General features: G+C 40.2%; 1 long non-coding RNA gene across 1 annotated transcript; it reads right to left on the reverse strand.

Moving 5' to 3' along the window:
* Positions 1–5,953: 5,953 nt before the first annotated feature.
* Positions 5,954–22,251, reverse strand: LOC309629780. The gene is made up of 4 exons (XR_014245214.1): positions 21,396–22,251; positions 12,159–12,337; positions 10,554–10,693; positions 5,954–7,671 (listed from the first exon to the last, which is right to left on the reverse strand). It is a non-coding gene; the product is annotated as an uncharacterized lncRNA (long non-coding RNA).
* Between the last annotated feature and the right edge of the window lie 306 nt (positions 22,252–22,557).

Consider the following 22,557-nt stretch of genomic DNA (forward strand, 5'->3'; position numbering starts at 1 on the left):
TGAGGAACTCTGTGAGACCTCACTCTGATGAATATTCCCTGGGGTCTGAGGTTCTCTGTTAGTCCAGTGTTTCGGACTTGGAGCTCTCACTGCAGGAGCTTCGGCCTGACCCCAGGCTTGTGAACCAAGATCCCCCAAGCCGCCTGGGGCAGCAAAAAAAAAAAAGAGAAAAATAACAAAGTAAAAAATAAAATTAGATTAGGAAACTAACAGATATGTTAGGAAGAATATAAAAATAAAAATATAGATGAATCAACAACTGGAAGGTACATCAGTACCACAATAATAAAAAAGAGGAGGATAAAGAAAAAAAAAAAAACAAAGGAAGGGGGGAAGGCCTTGGCTGTGGAGAGCGGGGCCTAAGCAAGGGCGAGGTTTGGGTGGTGAGTGGGGCCTATGCTTAGGACCCACAGGGCTGGAAAAGGCCCAGGGGGCTGTGGAGGGTGGGGCTTAGGCTCAAGGAACAGAAGGGGCTCAGGCGTGCCCCTCACCCCTGGTCTCAGAGGACAGGGGACCTCACCTGGGAGTCCAGCAGGCTTTCTGGGCTCGAGTGGGCGGGGCAAACGCCTTCCTCTCCTCTCCTGCTCCTCGGGTCTGGGAGGGCCCCTCGCGCCTGCCTCTCCTGACCTCCGAGGACTCCCTCCTATGCCCTCAAGGACCCACGTGCCTGGAGGGGGCTTTGGAGGGCAGGGGACTGGCCTGGGAGCTCAGCAGGCTCCCCTGGCCTGAGTGAGTGGGGCAATCACCCTCCGCTCTTTTTCTGCTCCTCCCGGAGGGCCCCTCCCACTTGCTCTCCTGATCTCCCTGGCCTCAGGGGCGTGGATCCTGTCTGGTCTCCACTTCTCTTCCCCCCTCAGTCCCCCTACATCCTACCAGTTCACTTTGGGGTTCCTCCCGTCTCCTTGGGCGTCAGAGTCCCCCACCAGCGGCTGGCAGGTGCCCTAGTTGTGGGGAGACTCTAACTCCACGTCTTCTCACACCGCCGTCTTGACTCTGCCTCCGAGGATGTGCTTTAGGGAAGCTTTATGACTCTGTGTGAACTGGAAGGGTGGGCCTCCATCACCTCTGTGTGGCCTCCAACAGCAAAGCCAGGGCTGGGGCAATGTTGTTCAGTTGTAATGAATGAATTTAGATCATGGTGTTTTGTTTTGGGAACAGCAAATTAAGCTCAGAGACTGATATTGTCTTTACCAATAGTTTAATTAACACAAGTTCACTATGGGACTTATAATTTCACAAGCCAATGGCATACAGGATAATGTCTCTTAATAAGGCAATAAAGAAATAACACTACAAAGACATGATAGATTAATTACACTATTGTTGCAGGCGAGGGGAGATGACAAAGTCCAATTTCGGTTGAGGTGTACCTTTTCTCTGAGGTTGGTTCTCGGGAGAGTGGGCTTAACCAATCAGGAGCTGAGGTCCAGCTGCTAGCAAACCGAAAGTGAAAAGTTCCCTGTTGCTATAGCAGGTTGCTAGGGAACGAGGGCGAGGGTATAAGCTGCTGGAAGATCCTGGTGGGGCGCTGCAGGCTTTTTGCTACCACCAGTAAGTGTCACCTTTACCACTGCAGGAGCCAATGTCCCAAGGTCTTGGTGAAATAAAATTATTTTAAGGCAGGACAAGAAAAAAAATTTCAAACATAAAATTCTCTCCCTGCCCCTTTCTGCCGCTAGCCCCTCCCTTTAGTGTGCATTGTGCATCTGCACCATACATTAACCAGATCTCCTTAGAAGACAAAAGAATGCCTGCTGGACCAAAAAGAGCAATTTTCTCCCAGTGCCAGCAAGGTAACTCCTTAGGAGAAAATATTCCTTTCCTTTTCCTGTAAGGGGTCACGATCACCCACTAATCACCTTGTATGTGCAGATCTAGACTATGTAAACTATCAATATATTACTCTGATATATAACCCTTTGTTTCTAAAAGTATTTAACTGTGTTTGACTTCTAACGGGGAACAATCAGTCCTTAGAGCTTTCTGAAAGAATATCTCCCAGGTTATAATCCTCAAGTTGGCTCAAATAAAACTCCATTTTTTTTGGTTGACTCAACTAGTTTTTTGTTGACAGTCTTCAGACAGCTAGATCAGCAAAGGTTAGCTTTGCCCAAACCGAAACTCTCGGATTGTCCCTACACATTCTGGGTATTTATAGTCTAAATGTCCCCTCATCCTAGTTGCTTCTTCATGTGTTTTTACTGATAATCCCCCAGCTCATCCTCTCAGCAGCTGAGCTCTGAGTGCTTATTAACCCCACAGATGAGATAATGACATCCTGACACAGCTTATTTCATTCTTATGTGGAAGCAACTTTACATCTGAAAACAACTTCCTTTTTGTTTGTTTGTCTTTGTCATAAACAAGTGTATTAAAACAACTTAAGTCATAAACAAGTGGGTTTGAAATCATATCAAACCAATATATAACACATGGAGATGCTTTTGCTTTTGATTGGGAAAGGCCATGAGCGACTATATTCAATTTGGAGGAGTTGGGGTGTTCTTTTATTATGAAAGAGAAACTGGGCACTCTAAAAGAGGATTTACCTTTCCTAGGTCTTCCCCTCATCACAACAACCCTATCAGTGGGGTTTAGTTATGGTTTATGTAAACAGTGGCTAAACAATTGAAGTTGCTGTGGATGGGAGGGTTTGGTTTTAAAACTTCCTAACTATACTGAACTGAGGACAGTGACCAACTGTTCTGATTTGCCCAGGACTGTTGAGTTAGCACTGAAAGTCCTGCATTCCCGGAAGCCGGTACACAAAAAATCCCAGTTTTAGACAATGAATGCTGAAGGTTGGGGAAAAAGTATAAGTCCATGTGGCAGATGCCCAAATAGCTGAAAGTGACATTATTTTTAGTATTGAATGGATATGGCATAGACTATGTCTTCCAGGGTTGCTGTTGTTTTTTTGTTGTTGTTGTTCCTTGCTGCTGATGTTGGTAATCATGATTTGCAGTCACAATAATTGATTATCTATTTGTGCATTACTCTAAGTGATGCACCTGAAGTGTACAACCTAAACGTATTTGGAGTGTCAGTGTTAGCAGTTGTCTTTGACTTGGCCTGTAGATTGACAATTGTGCTTTGTGTTGAGATAGTGTTAGTTTAATTTCGACACTATGAATGTTGTGACAGTATTTGCTAAGAGTTCAGATAATGATCATGAGAACGATGACCATACCAAATCCGGCATGATGTAGACATCACCTTAAAGGAAGGCTAAATGATTGTGTTATTTTAATGACAGATGGAAGGACTATTACAATTGGATTAGGAAATTTAATAACCAAAACAGTACATTCTGCACAATAGATAGAAAAGAATTGGGGATTGGGCATTGCTATGGTTTGAATGTTTGTGTCTCCCTAAAATTCCTATGTTGTAATCCTAAAGCCCCATGTGATGGTATGAGTAGCTGGGGCCTTTTGGTTAGGTCCCGAGGATGGAGCCCTCATGAATGGGATTAGTGCCCTTATAGGAGAGGCCCAAGAGAGCTCTCTTTTCCCGTCTGCTATGTGAGGATACAATTAGAAGTCTTCGACCAGGAATAGGGTCCTCACTTGACCATGCTGGCACCCTGATTTCAGACTTCCAGCCTCCAGAACTGTGAGCCATAAATTTCTGTTGTTTATAAGCCACCCAGTCTGTGGTATTTTGTTACATCACTGCAAACAGACTATGGCAGGCATGCTGAAGAATCGGATGTGAAATCATGTATGGAGACTGAAAAAACCCAACATCTGATGACTTGGAAGTGCCTAGAAGTGAAGTATTCTGTGAGTAGAGTTTTGAGAGTAGAGGAGAAAAATAGTTTCCCTTACAAAAGCCCAGGAATAGAGCTACATATAGTCAACTATATTGATCTGATCTTTGACAAAGGAGCAAAGGCAATGCAATGGAGAAAAGATAGTCTTTTCAACAAATGGTGCTGGAACAATTGGACATCACATGGAAAGAAATGAATCTAGACCTTATACCTATCAGAAAAATTAACTCAAAATGGATTACAGACTGAAATATAAAACACAAAACTATAAAACTCCTGGAAAATAACATAGGAGAAAATCTTGATGACTTTGGGTTTGGTGATAACTTTTTAGATGCAACATCAAAGGCAGGAAAGCTATTGACTTTGGACTTTATCCCAGGCAAAAATGAAAGCTATTGAATAATTTATATTTTTATGAGGTCACTCTGGGGGCTGAGTGGTAAATGGATTGGATAAAGCAAGACCAAGGGCAGGGAGGCGAATTTGGAGACCACTGCCAAAGTCTAGATAAGAGAAGGAGGTACAAAGTAATGAGCTAAGCATTATTGGAGAAATATGATAAGTTTGGTTTTGAACATATTGTAGTGCCAGAGTCATCAGACTGAAAACATCCAGGGAGTGGTTGGTCTAATGCTTGAAGGAGCACACAGGAAGCCTAAGAAGAGTGACAAGAGCATAGCAGAGGGCCACATACATAGGAGGGAGAAAAGTGAGTGGGGCCCTGGTGGCAGAAGTGTTGTGGAGGAAGCTATTGAGTTCAAGAAAGTAATCAAAGGTGTCTGTAGATGGAGATAATGGTTGACTCTGATTCTGAATAAAATCCACATTATTAAGCAGGGCTGTGCAGGCCTTTTGGTAAATTCTGTAGTTATTTATGCCTTTCCCTAATACAACATGTTATGTTTGTTGGGTTTTGTCTAATCTTTATGTTGTTCTCTCCACCTGCCTTCCAGTCGTTGTAGGGAACAGATGTTAAGGTAGATGCCATCCTCTACATCTCATTCTTTAGGATCTCCTTTCAAAAATTTACTTACTGAAGACAGTGGTGACTTTTAATTCATTTGATACTTCCAAGGATTCTGGCATTTGTCTTATTTGCCACATCAGCAGTTTTATGATAAGTTGTGTAAACAAAGGATGTTACACCCTGAAAGGAATTCAGGATGAAGCGTTTTGTTTTTTGGATATATGGGCCCCTAGGTAGTTAAGATGCATATGTAAGGAAGAATTTCGATGACCCCAGATTCTTGCATCTTCCCATATATAGATAAGCACAAAAATAATTATCTTGAGATATCTGGGGTTTTTCTGTATATGTGATTAGCAGTAATCTTTTACCAATATATATGCTTGACTACGTGTATTTCCCAGCCAAAAAAATCATATATATACTGGCTCCCCCAATCCCTACCTCTTCAGAGCAGTTCCTCAGAGCTATCTGAAAAGCTCTGGGCTATAGCCCAGGCTATAGTCCTCAGTAAGGTCCCTGAATAAAACTGAAACTCACTGCTCTTACACTGTGCATTATTTTCCAGTAGACAGTGGCAAGCATCAGTTCTAGGACTGAGAAAGGACAAGGGTGCTGCTTTTCCCTAGAAATTCATTACCATATTTTTTTTCCTATCTGATACCAATCAAAGCAACTGGTGGAATAGTCACCGTCTGTCAGCATTGTTCTTTTGACAAATTATAAACTGTGGTCAAGAAAAAGATTGCTTAATAAGTAATTTGTGAGAAGGAGAAAACAAGGATCATACTCATTCCTTCTGTAATGGAATCTACTATAGCAACTCCATGTTATTGTTATGGAAAAAGAAATTTACTGCTTATTAACAAAAAATTTGCTGTTGAGTAGCTACATGGCATATACAGGGAAATGTTTGCCATACCAGAAGAGGGAGGAATCTTACATTCTAATGCTTCTTTTTTCTCAAAGAAGCAGATAATGCTTAGTAGATAGTACTGATGAAATCTGCAGTTGATCAGTCTTTGTGCTACTGCCATGTAGCAGCTAACTTGGAACTATTAAAACTTTTAATGAAAAGCCACGTTGTGTCCTTTGTAATTTTACAATTAGAGTAAAATATTTACTACAGTGCTGTTTTAACCTTTTCCTTTGCAAATATGGAGTTATGGCAAGAAGTACAGATCTTTAAGGAATAAGGACCAAACAACTTTAAAGAAAAAAGACTTCATTTTAATTTATTGAAAATTCAATATACAATACAGCAATTTTTCTGAGATTTAACTGTAGGACATGATTGTTGCTGGTGTTTAGCAAAAGACTCTAGTTTACACTTACCACTAATAAAATGCCTTACTGAATAAAAACGATACCAAAAAAAATAAATTCAAATATTTTCTGAAAAAATCATTTTAAAGTTAGTTTCATTCAGTCTAGTGACTAACACAATAACAGCAGATATACTAGTTTAATATAATAGGCTGCTTTTATATAGCATGTATCTTTCAGTCAACAAGTATATTATTAAATGATAGTGAACACTCAATATAACCATGTGTAGAGAACTAGGAGATAAAATTCTAAGAAAGATTTACAACCCCATCTTTTTTTTAAATTGAAGTATAGTTGATTTACAATGTTGAGTTAATTTCTGCTCTACAGCAAAGTGATTCAGTTATACATATATATGTATTCTTTTTCATAGTCTTTTCCATTATGTTTTATCACAAGATGTTGAATATAGTTCCCTGTGCTATACAGTAGGACCTCGTTGTTTATCCATCCTGTATATAATAGTTTGCATCTGCTAACCCCAAACTCCCACTCCATCGCTCCTCTCCCCACCCCCACTGCCTTGGCAAACACAGATCTGTTCTCTATGTCTGTGAGTCTGTTTCTGTTTCGTAGGTAGGTTCATTTGTGTCATATTTTAGATTCCACATATAAGTGATATCGTATGGTATTTTTCCTTCTCTTTCTGACTTCTTCGCTTAGTATGATAATCTCCAGTTCCATCCATGTTGCTGCAAATGGCATTATTTCATTCTTTTTTATGGCTGAGTAGTATTCCATTGTATTATATGTACCACATCTTCTTTATCCATTCGTCTCTAGGTGGACATTTAGGTGGTTTCCATGTCTTGGCTATTGTGAATAGTGTTGCTATGACCATAGGGGTGCATGTATCTTTTTGAATTATAGTTTTATCTGGATATATGCCCAGGAGTGGGATTGCTGGATCATATGGTAATTCTATTTTTAGTTTCTTGAGGAACCTCCATACTGTTCTCCATAGTGGCTGCACCAATTTACATTTCCGCCAACAGTGTAAGAGGGTTCCCTCTTCTCCACACCCTCTCCAGCATATGCTATTTGTAGACTTTTTAATGTTGGCTATTCTGACTGGTGTGAGGCAGTATCTCATTGTAGTTTTGATTTGCATTTCTCTGATAATTAGCAATGTTGAAACTTTTTTCATTTGCCTGTTGGCCATCTGTATGTCTTCTTTGGAGAAATGTATATTTAGGTCTTCTGCCCATTTTTCAATTGGGTACAAGCCCATCTTTTATAGCCACCCCAACAGTTTAATTCTAAAGAGGATAAAGCCAATGACTTTCCTCACATGAGCTCATGGCTGAAGTTGCTTTGCTATCAAAATCTATATTTTTGATCTGCTATGAGCATTGAGACAAAGCTTCAAATATTTCCCCCAAAAGAAGCACAGTGCACCTTGTGATTGCCTATTCACCAACAGCAAGCACTACATTCAAAATCATTTCATCCCAGGAATTAAATTAGGTCAGCCACATTCATTGGCATTTCCTCCAGTGTAGTATGGCAGAAAGGCTCAGTGTCACAAGGAATCTTCTTGTCTTCTTCAATGTTTATGGCCACAGCCTTCCTCCCAAATTGACTCCTGCTGCCAATTCTGAACAAAAGAAAAACTATTAATCAGAATATCACTTATCAAGTACTACATAAAGTACTAATGATATGAGCTACTTGTTAACCGTCAGTGGCTGTTTATTTGCCAAGATTATACTTAGAGGACTTCTAATTGGAGCACTAGATCCTAGTCACAATATCTAGAGAAAAAGAAAAGATATCTTTTGTAGTTAGTTCAAAAAGATTCTTCCAGTTGCAAGATCAGATTCTATCAGGTGGCTTGAGTGTTATTACTTACAGAGCAGATGACAGTATTGTGTTTGGGGTAGTGAAATTAAAGCCCCTACCGAGGTGGGCCAAGAGCAGGTGTCAGCCTGGGACAAACATAAATACCAGGGATGAAACAAAAGCAACAGCTGTGTAATCCATTTTGACACACTTTTGGAACTCTAAACTGAAAATGTAAACTCTGGAATGTTAACTATTGTTTAGGACTATGCTGTCCAATGCAATAGCCACTAGCTACATGTGGCTATTTAAACTAGAATTAAATAAAATAGAAAATTTAGCTCCTCAGTTGCATTAATCATATTTCAGTAGCCGCATGTGGCCTGCCACTACTGTGTTGGGCAGGGCAGATATAAAACATTTCCCTCACTACAGAAAGTTCTATTGGACAGATCTGATCCAGGACTTAAAACTTTTTCCAGTGTGGGGGAAACCTCTAAAAATTTATTATGGTAACCCATATTTATCACTGCTTTCTGCTCAGGTCACCTCATACACTGTAGCACAGATGCCTGAGATATGTTTACCACCACAGCTTTCTACTAAAACAGATGATAGAACCAATCAAAAATGTCTTGGCTGGAGCAACTTAAAATACCAAATAACCAGTACAAGAGGAAAACAAATATGAAAATACCGACTTGCTCTTTAACCAAACAACATGCTGCTTCACTTATGAATCTATGTCCTAAATCAGGCCAGTGCCATTTCTGAGCATCACCTCATTATCTATTCTTACCAACTACTATATTTTTTGACAAAGTTATTTTTATATTAGTAGCAAGACATAATTCAATTTATTTAGTGATAAAGCTACTGTAACTAAGCCAGGGTCAATATAAATTGCTACCAGAAAATGCTGAGAAAAATCTTAATTATAGAGGAATCACCAAGAAAGCACAAGACATGAACAACACGACTTTAAAAAAAAAAAAAAGACTCATGTGTAAGTTAAGACAACCAGATCTAACAGCATTATTGATTTTCCCTTTGAATATCTACTCTATAGTGTCCAAAATCTGGGCTACATTTCACATTGTTTTCCCACTGTGTTCTGTTTAACCACGAATATTTCCAAGTACAATTTAAATACGACTTACATGTTACTACATTTCCTGATTCAAGGTTGTCTGGCTGACAAAATCATACTTGAAAAGCAACACATGAATTTATTTTTCCAGAATAAAAGCAAGTAATTCAATGAAGATGACAAATACTCAACTGAAAATATAGTTTTCATAAGTAGTGGGCAAATCATAGTTTATAACCATAGACATTAGTTGTACCTAAAAATCATGAGCCTGAGATATGATAATATCTATTCAAATTCTGATTCAAAAAGCAACTTCTATACAATCTTTCAGGGCACAAAATAGTAATGAACTGCATATATATCACACAGCTCACTGGAGTATGGTCTTTATTCCCCCACGTAGCTTGAGCTGACAAAGACAATGAAAAATCTTCCCCTCGAAACCATCTTTTAGTAGGTAAATATTGTAATTAAATTAAATACCAGTAAGTCAGTAGTAATCAGTCCCTTATTTGAATTCCCTCTTGGTAATGCCTCTTTCTTTCTGTCACCGCCTGCAAAGTATTAATAAGCCTTAACTCTCAGGAGTCATTTGTTGAGTCAGGGTTTGAATTGGTACATGTGTATGAGACCATGCATCCCTGGCTGCTACAGCACCATGGCTGACAGGGCTGGAAAGGAAACAGTCTTATTTTGAGCAGGAGGCAAAGACAACGCGGCACTTCACAGCTACATTGTAACTAGATCCTGCTTCAGTTTGTTAAGGAAAAAATTAGATATTAACAGTGTCTTAAGTAGCAATACTAGGCAAGAACAGCTCTTGCCACATCAGAACTGAAATTCCTGGCACGCGTTTTCTCAGAGCCAGTTTACCCTTTGTCTGTGTTCTGAAAAAGAACAGCCTGTTTACTGGCCGGTCTCTCATATGTCACAAAGAGCATACAGTTCCTTCCCTACAGTATTTCAGAGAGGAGAATGTTAATCCAGATCAGAGTCAGAATAAAAAGCCATTTGACTTCTCTATCCCTACCACTGGAAGGAACCAGTTAGAGAAATTCATTCTATTAATTCTGCCTAAATTCTGTACCAAATCTTAGAACAAAATACCCTGGAGTTACCTGCAGTTTTTCTACTATCTGGTATGGTTGTTTTTTCCTTGTGTTTACTCTGTCAGCTTTATTACAAGCACTAAGACACTACAGATACTAGTTACTGCAATTTTAGCACAGAGCTTAAATAAGAAGGTTAGGGCTTCCCTGGTGGCGCAGTGGTTGAGAATCTGCCTGCTAATGCAGGGGACACGGGTTCGAGCCCTGGTCTGGGAAGATCCCACATGCCGCGGAGCAACTGAGCCCGTGAGCCACAACTACTGAGCCTGCGCATCTGGAGCCTGTGCTCCACAACAACAGAGGCCGCGATAGTGAGAGGCCCGCGCACCGCGATGAAGAGTGGCCCCCGCTCGCCGCAACTAGAGAAAGCCCTCGCACAGAAACGAAGACCCAACACAGCAAAAATAGATAAATAAATAAATAAATAAATAAATAAGGAGGTTAAAAAAAAATCCTGGCTATAATTTTTATGTATATCAATTAGAAAAACATTACCCTCTTTCAAAGTTATTATAAGATATTGATCTTTTCAAAGGTCAGTTCTTCTTTCTTCACTAGAATTTGAAATGGATTTCTCAGGAACTTTTTGAGGTCTTCAGCATATCAATTGGCATTAAGGCAGAAAGCAACACAACCTTAAAAAAGAGACAATGACTAATTATGTTGACATATCAATTATAACAGTTTTCATAATAATACTTAGAGAAATAATGTTTGAGACCAAGCGTCCCTGTCTTACTACAGAACTGAGCTAGACAGAGATTGTAGGACACAATTGCTTTTGGCAGAGGAAAGGACAATACAGCACTTTACAGCTATATTGTAACAATGAACCCAACCTGCCAGCTGCAGAAAAATCACATGCACACCTGAGTCCTTGTATTTGATTTCTGGTAAGTCTCGTGGATTTGACCTTTAATCCTTTGGCTCAACATTTTTACTGGCTTCATCCAAAATAAGCATCTTGATCCATTTTGGAAAGCGAAAAAAAAAAAGTCTTACTTAAGAGTGGGTTGTGCATAGAGACTTCCTTCCAGAGACTACAGTACAGAAGGAGAGGGGGGAAGAATAAGTTTATGTGAAAAAACCTGACAAACTCTACCTCAGCCAGGTGATCAAGGTCAACATCAACAGTAATAACCTTCGATAGAATGAGATGAAAATGTTACTTTACCTCTGTGGTCTTCCTCCTCAACACCCATAACTACAGTCTAATCTTGAGAAAAACATCAGACAAATTCCAACACAAGTGCATCCTACTAAATATCTGACCAGTGCTTCTCAAAATGGTGAAGGTCGGGCTTCCCTGGTGGCACAGTGGTTAAGAATTCGCCTGCTAATGCAGGGACATGGGTTCGAGCCCTGGTCCGGGAAGATCCCACATGCCGCAGAGCAACTAAGCCCGTGCGTCACAACTACTGAGTCTGCGCTCTAAAGCCCGCGAGCCACAACTACTGAGCCCGTGTGCCACAACTACTGAAGCCCACATGCCTAGAGCCTGTGTTCCACAACAAGAGAAGCCGCCGCAATGAGAAGTCCGCGCACCGCAACGAAGAGTAGTTCCTGCCCGCCACAACTAGAGAAAGCCCGCACGTAGCAATGAAGACCCAATGCAGCCAAAAATAAATAAATAAAATAAATAAATTTTTAAAAAATGGTGAAGGTCATCAAAAAAAGGGAATATTTGAATAACTGTTACAGCCAAGAAGAGCTTAAGGAGACATGACAATTAAATGTCATGTGGTATCCTGATTGGGATCCTGGAATAGAAAAAGAACATTAGGCGAAAACTAAGGAAACCTGAATAAATTCTGGACTTTAGTTCATAATAATGTGTCAGTGTTGTTTCATTAATTTTAACAAATGTGCCATACTAATGTAAGTTGTTAATGCTATAGGAAGCTGGGAACTCTCTTCTCAATTTTCCTATAAACCTAAAACTGTTCTAAAAAATAAAGCCTATTACAGAAAAGTATTAGTATCACCTCTAGATATTCATGCATGGCAACTGGCTTAAACAATTAGGATAATTATTTTCCCTCCCATAACCCAAATATCACTGGTTAAAAAATGCCCTAGGAAAAATATGGCAATACTTACAATGATATATTCTATTTAACATATCAAATGGTCTCCCTGGAGTACCAGGACGTTGTGTGCTCCCTCCTCCACCAGCCTGAAGTTTTTGCATTTTATTTTGAACACTGGTTCCACACAATGCAGGCATGACAAGTTGCTCCAAGGTAGTAGTATCCAAGTGCCAGAACTACCTTTTGGATCTAAAAGTCAAAAGCTTAAATTATTATGTTACACAAATAAAGGCTCCATCAAATGACTTTCAAAGCACATGGCTAAATGCTAAACTGTTCATATTTAGTTTAAAATTCTGGTCTGCGAACAGTTTTTATGCAGCACAATACAGAATCACTTCCAAGCTTACAATGCAGACAAATCAAACGGCTTCAAGATAAAATCCCTTTAAGCATCTCATTTAAAAAAATTTTTTTATTGGGGTATAGTTGATTTATAATGTTGTGTTAGTTTTAGGTGTACAGCAAAGTGGATCTGTTATACATATACATATATCCACTCTTTTTTAGATTATTTTCCCATATAGGCCATTACAGGGTACTGAGTAGAGTTCCCTGTGCTATACATAAGCAACTCATTTTTAATTAGATTTTTGTGCCTTTTCAAACTTGGGATCCTTAGTTTCCTAGAGATACCAGCTAGATAATTAAAGAACCAAACAATTAAAGAACAAACAGTTCCTACATTTTTCTTTTACATGTAAGACATGTAAGTAATGAAATAAGCTCTACATTTACAGCTCCAAGGCAAATTGTCCTGATATGTATTCCTTGATTACCATTCACTTTAAAAATAAATATCTTTCCAATAGGAAACTTATACAGCCCTGATCTTAATGAAGCCTAAAGCTTTGCTAAGAAAAGCTTTATTTCATAGCTAACATAGCAGTAAGCTTTGAAAAGAGACAGCAGGCAACAGATGTATCACAAATGACAAAGATTCCCAACTAATTACAGATACTGAGTTTTCATGTTGCAAAATTGCATTTAAACTTAACAACAATAACACAAAGTGCATGGATCCTGAAAGAAAGAAAGCTTTAGTTTCTTAGTCTACTGAGTACAGCCCTGCAAACCATAAATGCAAGCCTAGTTCTAGTTTAATTTGAAACAAAACCAAAAACTCTATGCATGCATGGACAATAGTTTTTAGAAAGGTTCTTTACACTAAGTCATAAGCTGTTCTTCACTTTTGTAAAACCTGAAGCATCTGGGAATTTATGTCCCCCTGGGGGAAGCCCTACATCAGTGACTGAAGGTGGCTATACCAGCTTGCTGGCTCCCTAGTGAGGACAAGGGGGATATTCACCAAAGAAACTGGCCTACATGCTCAGTGATTGACACCATCCTCTACTGTTGTGTTTGAGTATCAAGTAGAGCTCTCTATTGTGGATGCATCATGAATACCAAAAATCACTTCATCATCTCATCTTATTAAAGTCATGAAAGACAAAAAATGAGGACTTGTTCCAGAATGAGGCAGATCAAAGAGACATGACAACTAAATTCAACATGTGATCCTGGATTAGACTCTAGACCACTAAAAAACCAGCTTTTCTTTTGGTAAAATGTACATCAGTTGGACAACTGGCTAAATCTTAATAAGTCTGCAGATTAGATAATAATATTGCATCAAAATTAATTTCTTGATTTTGATAAGTGTACTATGATGTAAGAGAATGCTATTTTATACATATTTTTTAATTCATGTCAATCTGTCTCCTCATTTGGCATAGCACTTTTCCTTTTTCGCTACAATTTCTTCCTTCATTAAGAGAGTATCAGTTTCCAAACACTGGGATGAATGTTTATAATGGAGCCTCTACACCGTTTGTTTTTGGCGTGTTATCACAAGTCTGTTAATCAATGTTCCAAAGTTCTATGGGAAATGTGGGTTCAACACTGTACCTTCAAATCACTGAAGGATTTGCAAATGATATTTTATCATTTTCTAGTATAGTATATAATCTGGCTTTAAACTCTCTTATTTCACACTTCCAGTTAAGTTTTAACACCATATTTTCTATCAAGTTGATATGCAGTTGTTATCATCTACTATTTTAAGACCACCATGTCTACTCGTCACTGTGTAGATCATTATGAGGGCTAAGATTTATGTAATATAAAAATAGGAGTACTGTGTCAATGGAGAAATGAAACTAAGCTGTCACCCAGTTGAAACCAGACTATCAAACCAAACTGTCAACTAGTTATTTTATCTTTTACGGCAAAATTGCCTTATGACCATTTGGTTATGTAGCAAAAATGTCTACAGCAAAGATGCTTATGGCAAAAATACCAGACACATACCACAGATGTTTGAACCTTGCGAATATACTGAAAACTACTAAATTGTAAAATTTGGGGTAACTTCTATGGTATATGAGTTATATCTCAATTAAAACCATTTTTTTGTTTTGTTTTGTTTTTGTTTTTGTTTTGTTTTTTGTTGTTTTTTTAGAGAAATAGGAATGCCACTTAGGAGGTTAAAGCATTTGACCAGATGATGGTGTTTCTGACCTAAGTGTGTGGTGGTATTGGGCAGAATGAATTAATTAGATTAAAAAACATGTAGGCAATAGAATTAATAGCACTTGGTGATTACTTAGATGTGGGTGGAACAAAATGAGGGGAGGGAGAGGGAGAGATGTTCAAGGACTCCCAAATTTCTGACGTTAACTTTGTGGGCAATGATGTTATAATCTACTGAGTTATGACAGTCTGCAGGGAAAAGCAGGATTAGCACAGGATTGTGAATTAAATTTCAAATATATTGAGTTTGGGGTATCTGTAGCACACCAAGTGGAGACGTTGAGTAGGCAATTGAACAACATGTATGATGTTCAGCAGAAATTTGAGTTAGAGACAGAAATTTGGGGGTTTTCAACAAAGCTATAGGAGTAGATGAGATCCAGAAGATCCCACTTCCAACATAAAGTGTTGAGGAGTTCCAACATCTAAGGGTCTGGTAATCTAGCAAGAGACTGAGAAAGAGAGGAGAGAATAGAAGGAAAACTAGACTTACTTAAAAGAGAAGAGTCAAGAGAAGAATTTATTCTAAAAGGAGGGTGTGACCTAAGAATGGGTTGGCAACCTTTTTGTGTAAAGGGCCAGATAGATTAAAAATATATTTTGGCTCACAGGCCATATAAAAACATGCTGAAGCTGGATTTGGTTCACATGCTGTAGTTTGCCCAAACACTGGATTAGGGTGTTAAATGTTGCTAAGAGGTCAACAATCCACTGGATTTAGGGACAAGAAAATTATTGGTAACCTTAGCAGGAATAGTTTCAGGAGAGGGGTGAGGACAGAAGAACAACAGGTTGAGAAGAGAATGGGAAGTAAAGAAATAGAAACCTCAGGGTAGACAGTTCTTAAAAAACTGATTAAAAATGGGAAAAGAAAGAGAGTGTTAGGTGGGAGGAAAAACAGGGACTTACTCCCTGAAGAAGAGACTTCGGAATATTTAAATACTGGTGGGAAGGATTTAGTAAAGAGGGAGTGGTTAACCATCCAGGTGACAGAAGGGCTAATTGATGGTAGAGATCCCTGAGATGGTGAGAGGGGAAGGATTCAGAGCACAGGCAAAGGGACTAGACTTCGATGGAAGTTGGATGGCTGCAGATGAAGGTGGGTGGGCAGCTTTGAGGGCAGGAAGCTCAGAAGCTCGGGTATTCTATTTTCTCAGTTAACACTGAGACCATTTGCTGAAAATGGCTTATTAGGGATGTCACAGGCTTGAAAAAAGTGAAGAGGATTTGAAACAGCAGTTGCATAAAAAGGAAGAATGAGGGGGCTAGAGAAACACAATGGGCCTGCTGTGCAGTGTGAAAGCCCAGGTGAAGTTGACTACCATGAATTTATTTTAGTACCAAGTCTTTCAACTGTGCAAGTTTCTCCAGCTCTTCTGGGAGGCTTGCTGCAGGCACAAGAATACAAATAGTTGGATTCATCTATGGTTGAAATTTTCTCTGGTGGATAACAGTTAGTAATAATTGGTAGCATTTATAAACCTTGGGGACTTCCTTGGCGGTCCAGTGGTTAAGATTCCAAGCTTCCACTGCAGGGGGCATGGGTTCGATCCCTGGTCCGGGAACTAAGATCCCACATGCCACTCGGCCAAAAAAAAAAAAAAAATATATATATATATATATATATATATATATATATATATAAACCTTGGGGATGACAGAGTAGGTTTTCGTTAGTTATGATTTTAGAGATAAAGTCTCAGATATGTTAAGTGACTTGTTTACGATCACGTGGGTAATAGTGAGTAGTTGCTAAGATTAGACCTTCAGTTTTCATAATTCCACATTCTCTTCAAGGTGGTGGAAAAGTTTTGTAGTTTTTTTGGAGAAAAACTGGGAAAAGTTCCCAAGGGGAATTTTAGAGAATAGTTTGTAAGTGAACTATGTTAATACTGTAAATGCTAAGGAAATAAAACAATATACAAAGAAATATAAAACTCCTACGAAGCTTGACATTTGGTTTTTAAAATATACTAAGTCTACTTCACCATGAACAGCTGACCATAAACCTACTTTCTGGCTTTATCCCTCACCCTGTAGTCATTTTCTTTCCCTCGGGGCTTGTTAATGTTTCTTCCTGTTTATAACACAATGACAATGAAAACCATATAAAATTATACATGGGGAGCAATTACTGAGACTAACATATAAATATTTTATTATATTAGCCTGGCTTACAGATATTTGATTTGGTAAAATTGGTATATTATGGTCTAAGATATCTGTTTTAACTATTATTGAACAGTACATTTCTTTTCACTGAAATTCACAATATTCATAATATTCTTAATTACCTGGCTTTTTTCAACTTAAAACTAAAATTAAAATATTTAGGGAGGTGGAGTCAAGATGGCGGTGCGGGAAGCTGTGAAGTTAGCATCTCCCCACAACTAGGGCGCCTGCCGGCCACTGGTGGGAGACTCTGATGCCCAAGGAGACGGGAGGAACCCCAAAGTGAACCGGTAGGAGGTAGGGGGACTGAGGGGGGAGGATAAGTGGAGGCCAGACAGGAATGGCGCCCCTGAGGCCGGGGAGATCAGGAGAGGCAGGTGGGAGGGGCCCTCCGGGAGAAGCCGGAGAGGAGCGGAGGGTGATTGCCCCGCCCACTCAGGCACGGGGAACCTGCTGAGCTCCCAGGCTGGTCCCCTGCCCTCCAAGGGCACCACCCCCCCACCCCACCCCACCCCAGCCTGCCGCATTGGTCCTCTGGGCATAGGAGGGAGACCAGGGAGATCAGGAGAGGCAGGCGGGAGGGGCCCTCCCAGACCAGAAGAGCAGGAGAGGAGAGGAGGGTGTTTGCCCCACCCACTGGAGCCCAGGAAGCCTGCTGAGCTCCCAGGTGAGGTCCCCCACCCTCTGAGACCAGGGGTGGGGGGCACACCTGGGCCCCTTCTGTTCCTTGAGCCTAAGCCCCACGTCCCACAGCCCCCAGGGCCTTTTCCAGCCCTGTGGGTCCTGAGCATTGGCCCCCCCCCCCCACTGCCCAAATCTCACCCTTGCTAAGGCCCCACCCTCCACAGCCAAGGCCTTCCCCCCCCACCCCACCCCCACCCCCGCCTCCCACTTTTTTTTTTCCCCCTCCTCCTCAACACATTAAAAGGATCATACACCATGATCAAGTGGGATTTATCCCAGGGATGCAAGGATTCTTCAATATATGCAAATCAATGTGATACACCACATTAACAAATTAAGGACTAAAAACCATATGATCATCTCACTAGATGCAAAAAAAAGCTTTTGAAAAAATCCAACACCTATTTATTATAAAAACTCTTCAGAAAATGGGCATAGAGGGAATCTACCTCAACATAATAAAGGCCATATATGACAAACCCACAGCAAACTTCATTCTCAATGGTGAAAAACTGAAAGCATTTCCACTAAGATCAGGAATAAGACAAGGATGTCCACTCTCGCCACTCTTATTCAACATAGCTTTGGAAGTCCTAGCCACAAAAATCAGAGAAGAAAAAGTAATAAAAGGAATACAAATTGGAAAAGAAGTAAAACTGTCACTGTTTGCCTATGACATGATACTATACATAGACAATCCTAAAGAGGCCACCATAAAACTACTCAAAGTAATCAATGAATTTGGTAAGGTTGCAGGATACAAAATTAATGCACAGAAATCTCTGGCATTCCTATACACCAACAATGAAAAATCAGAAAGAGAAATTAAGGAAACACTCCCATTTACCACTGCAACAAAAAGAATAAAATACCTAGGAATAAACCTGCCTAAGGAGGCAAAAGACTTGTACTCAGAAAACTATAAAACACTGATGAAAGAAATCAAAGATGACATAAACAGATGGAGAAATATACCATGTTCTTGGATTGGAAGTATCAATATTGTGAAAATGACTAAACTACCCAAAGCAATCTACAGATTCAATACAATCCCTATCAAACTACCAATGGCATGCTGCACAGAATTAGAACAAAAAATTTTACAATTCGTATGGAAACACAAAAGACCCCGAATAGACAAAGCAATCTTGAGAAAGAAAAACGGAGTTGGAGGAATTAGGCTCCCCGACTTGAAACTATACCACAAAGCTACAGTAATCAAGACAATATGGTACTGGGACAAAAACAGAAATATAGATCAATGGTACAGGATAGAATGCCCAGAGATAAACCCATGCACATATGGGCACCTAATTTACGACAAAGGAGGCAAGAATATACAATGGAGAAAAGACAGCCTCTTCAATAAGTGGTGCTGGGAAAACTGGACAGCTACATGTAAAAGAATGAAATTAGAACACTCCCTAACACCATACACAAAAATAAACTCCAAATGGATTAAAGACCTAAATGTAAGACCAGACACTATAATACTCTTAGAGGAAAACATAGGAAAAACACTCTTTGACATAAACCACAGCAAGATCTTTTTTGACCCACCTCCTAGAGTAACGGAAATAAAAACAAACAAATGGGACTTAATTAAACTTAAAAGCTTTTGCACAGCAAAGGAAACCGTAAACAAGACAAAAAGACAACCCTCAGAATGGGAGAAAATATTTGCAAATGAAACAACAGACAAAGGATTAATCTCCAAAATATACAAACAGCTCATGGAGCTCAATATTAAAAAAAACCAAACAATCCAGTTAAAAAATGGGTGGAAGAACTAAATAGACATTTCACCAAGGAAGACATACAGATGGCCAAGAGGCACATGAAAAGATGCTCAACATCACTAATTATTAGAGAAATGCATATCAAAACTAAAATGAGATATCACCTCACGCCGGTCAGAATGGCCATTAACAAAAAATCTAGAAACAATAAATGCTGGAAAGGGCGTGGTGAAAAGGGAACCCTCTTGCACTGCTGGTGGGAATGTAAACTGATACAACCACTATGGAAAACAGTATGGAGGTTCCTTAAAAAACTAAAAATAGAACTACCGTATGACCCAGCAATCCCACTACTGTGCATAAACCCTGAGAAAACCATAATTCAGAAAGAGTCATGTACCACAATGTTCACTGCAGCTCTATTTACAATAGCCAGGACATGGAATAAACCTAAGTTTCCATCGACAGATGAATGGATAAAGAAGATGTGGCACATATATACCATGGAAAAGAAATGAAATTGAGTTATTTGTAGTGAGGTGGATGGACCTAGAGTCTGTCATAGAGAGTGAAGTAAGTCAGAAAGAGAAAAACAAATACTGTATGCTAAAGCATATATATGGAATCTAAAAAAAAAAAAAATGGTACTGATGAACCTAGTTGCAGGGCAGGAATAAAGAGGCAGACATAGAAAATGGACTTGAGGACATGGGGTGGGAGGGCAAAGCTGGGGTGAAGTGAGAGTAGCATCGACATATATACACTACCGAATGTAAAATAGTTGGCTGGTGGGAAGCAGCAGCATAGTACAGGGAGATCGGCTTGATGTTTTGTGATGACCTAGAAGGGTAGGATAGGGAGGATGGGAGGGAGGCTCAAGAGGGAGGGGATATGGGGACATGTGTATGCATATGGCTGATTCCCTTTGTTGTGCAACAGAAACTAACACAGTATTGTGAAACAATTATACTCCAATAAAGATCTATTAAAAATATATTTAATTATTTAATGATTTATGCCAAAAATTCACATTTACTAAAAGTCAAAGTATAATGGCTAATCATAGTTAAAATTAACTAATTTCAATGTCCCAGGCACTTGACAAGAATTTAATACAACAATCCTATGACGTGGATACAATTATCATTTCTATTTTAAAGAAGAGGAAATGGAGGCCCAGAAAGATTACATAACTTGCCTACTGCCGTCAGTGGCGAAGCTAGGCTTTGAACCCAGGTGTGTCTCATTCCAGAATACACTTCACTGCCTTAATCACTACCTTGACAGTTTAATACAGTTTCTTCTCCCAAATACAAAGTAAACGCCACAGCAGAGAACCTGAATATAAAACAACTCTCCAGCCCCTCTGAAAGATAAATTTGTTTTTGTTAAGTAGATTCATTCCAAAAATTATAAGAGCTCCCCAGGAATCTTTCTTTGAATTGCACACCTGAGAGGGACAGCAGAACTGAAATGGGTTTTTAAAGTGTCCTGGCCCCATTACTTACTGGTTGCATAACCAGTGGATTAGACCTTTTGGGTTTCATCGGAACACGGATTATAACACTCCCCATACAGGGAGTGCTATGAAAGGACACTGTAAATGGTTAGGAGGTGTATAAATGTTATTCTTGCCTAGGATTGCCAGATAAAAAACAGGACGCCCAGTTAAATTTCAGACAAATAAAAAATGTTTTATATTTTAATTTTATTTGATATCAGAGACATATTTTTACTAAAAAAAATTGTGTTGTTTTTCTGAAATTTAAATTTTAGCTAGCATCCTGTATTTTTATTGCTAAATCTGGCAACCCTATTCTTGCCCGCATTAGGTAGGGGAGCACGGAGGATGGCAGGCCCAGCTCCATTCCCCCCACCCCCACCCACAAGTGGAGAAAACTAAGGCAAAGGGCGGGCTGAAGAGTGAACCTAGGGAGGGGGAAGAAAGGGAAGCGCTGGGTGTAGGAGGACTCCTTCTCAGGGGTGGGACTGAAAGCAGAATCCCCTGACAAGTAGATCCTACCGAGCCTCCTGTACCTCCGCAACTCTTTCACAGCTCAGGCCGGCCAACACCCCACGCCCCCATCCCTGGGCAGAAACACAGCCGTCCTACCACCTACCGTTGCCTCGGCAGCGGCAGCGGCAGCAGCAGCGGGCTCTGGACTGGCTGCCACTGGTTCCTCTCAGTCGCCACCAGCAGCACCGACACCACAGAGGCCGCCGCCATGTCCCTGGAGCCCGGACGCTTGTTGATGTGCGGCTGCGTCTCAGATGTCACCCAAATCGTCCCTCCATAGCGTATAGAAGTCTCTTGTCCTCCTCTGGCCTCCGTCCAGTCCGAACCAAGAAATAGCCAATCCGAGCGAGGCATTCGGGAGGGGGCGTCACCACTAAAACCAATCAAAGAACAGAGCAGAGCTGCAGTAGCGGCGATTGGCAAATCAGGCTGCGTGCCCGCGGGGGTGTGGTCCCTGTTTCGTCCGCCCCTTGGGCTGGGATCCAACTGGGGTAGGGGTATGCTGTCCTTAGCCTCCTTAGGTTGCTTGCGTGTGCCATGGATGTTTCCTTCTGTGGGGTTCTTTTCCTCTCATGGGTTCCAGGGCGAAGAGCCCTTCATGACCTTTAATCTTTAGAGTTTTCTGAGGGGAAGAAGAAAGGGGAGCTGTCCTAAGATATAAAAGGGTGTGGGGTAAGAAGAATACAAAATTTTATAATGTTTTCAAAAATGTGAAAACATGTATTTTTAAAAAATCCTCCTCTTAATCGTCTCAAAATTGAAATTACAGAATTTTAAGATAGACTTAATTTTTTTCTATAATGCTATTTTTAAAAGTTGAGATATAATTGACATAGCGTTGTGTAAGTTTAAGCTGTACAACCTGTTGATTTGATACCTTTATATATTGCAATATGATTACCGCCATAGGATTAGCTAACAACCCTTTCACATCACATAATTATAATTTGTTTGTTTATTTTTGGCTGCATTGGGTCTTCGTTGCTGTGCGCGGGCTTTCTCTAGTTGCAGCGAGCAGGGGCTACTCTTCGTAGCGGTGAGCGGGCTTCTCATTGCAGTGGCTTCTCTTGTTGCAGAGCATGGGCTCTAGGCACGTAGGCTTCAGTAGTTGTGGCGCATGGGCTTAGTTGCTCCGCGGCATGTGGGATCTTCCCGGACCAGGTCTCGAACCCGTGTCCCCTGCATTGGCAGGCGGATTCTTAACCACGGCGCCACCAGGAAAATCCCTATAATTTCTTTTTTGATGAGAACATTTAAGATCTACT

The sequence above is a fragment of the Balaenoptera borealis genome (assembly GCF_965194805.1).
Source record: "Balaenoptera borealis genome assembly, chromosome: 5".
Taxonomy (NCBI): domain Eukaryota; kingdom Metazoa; phylum Chordata; class Mammalia; order Artiodactyla; family Balaenopteridae; genus Balaenoptera; species Balaenoptera borealis.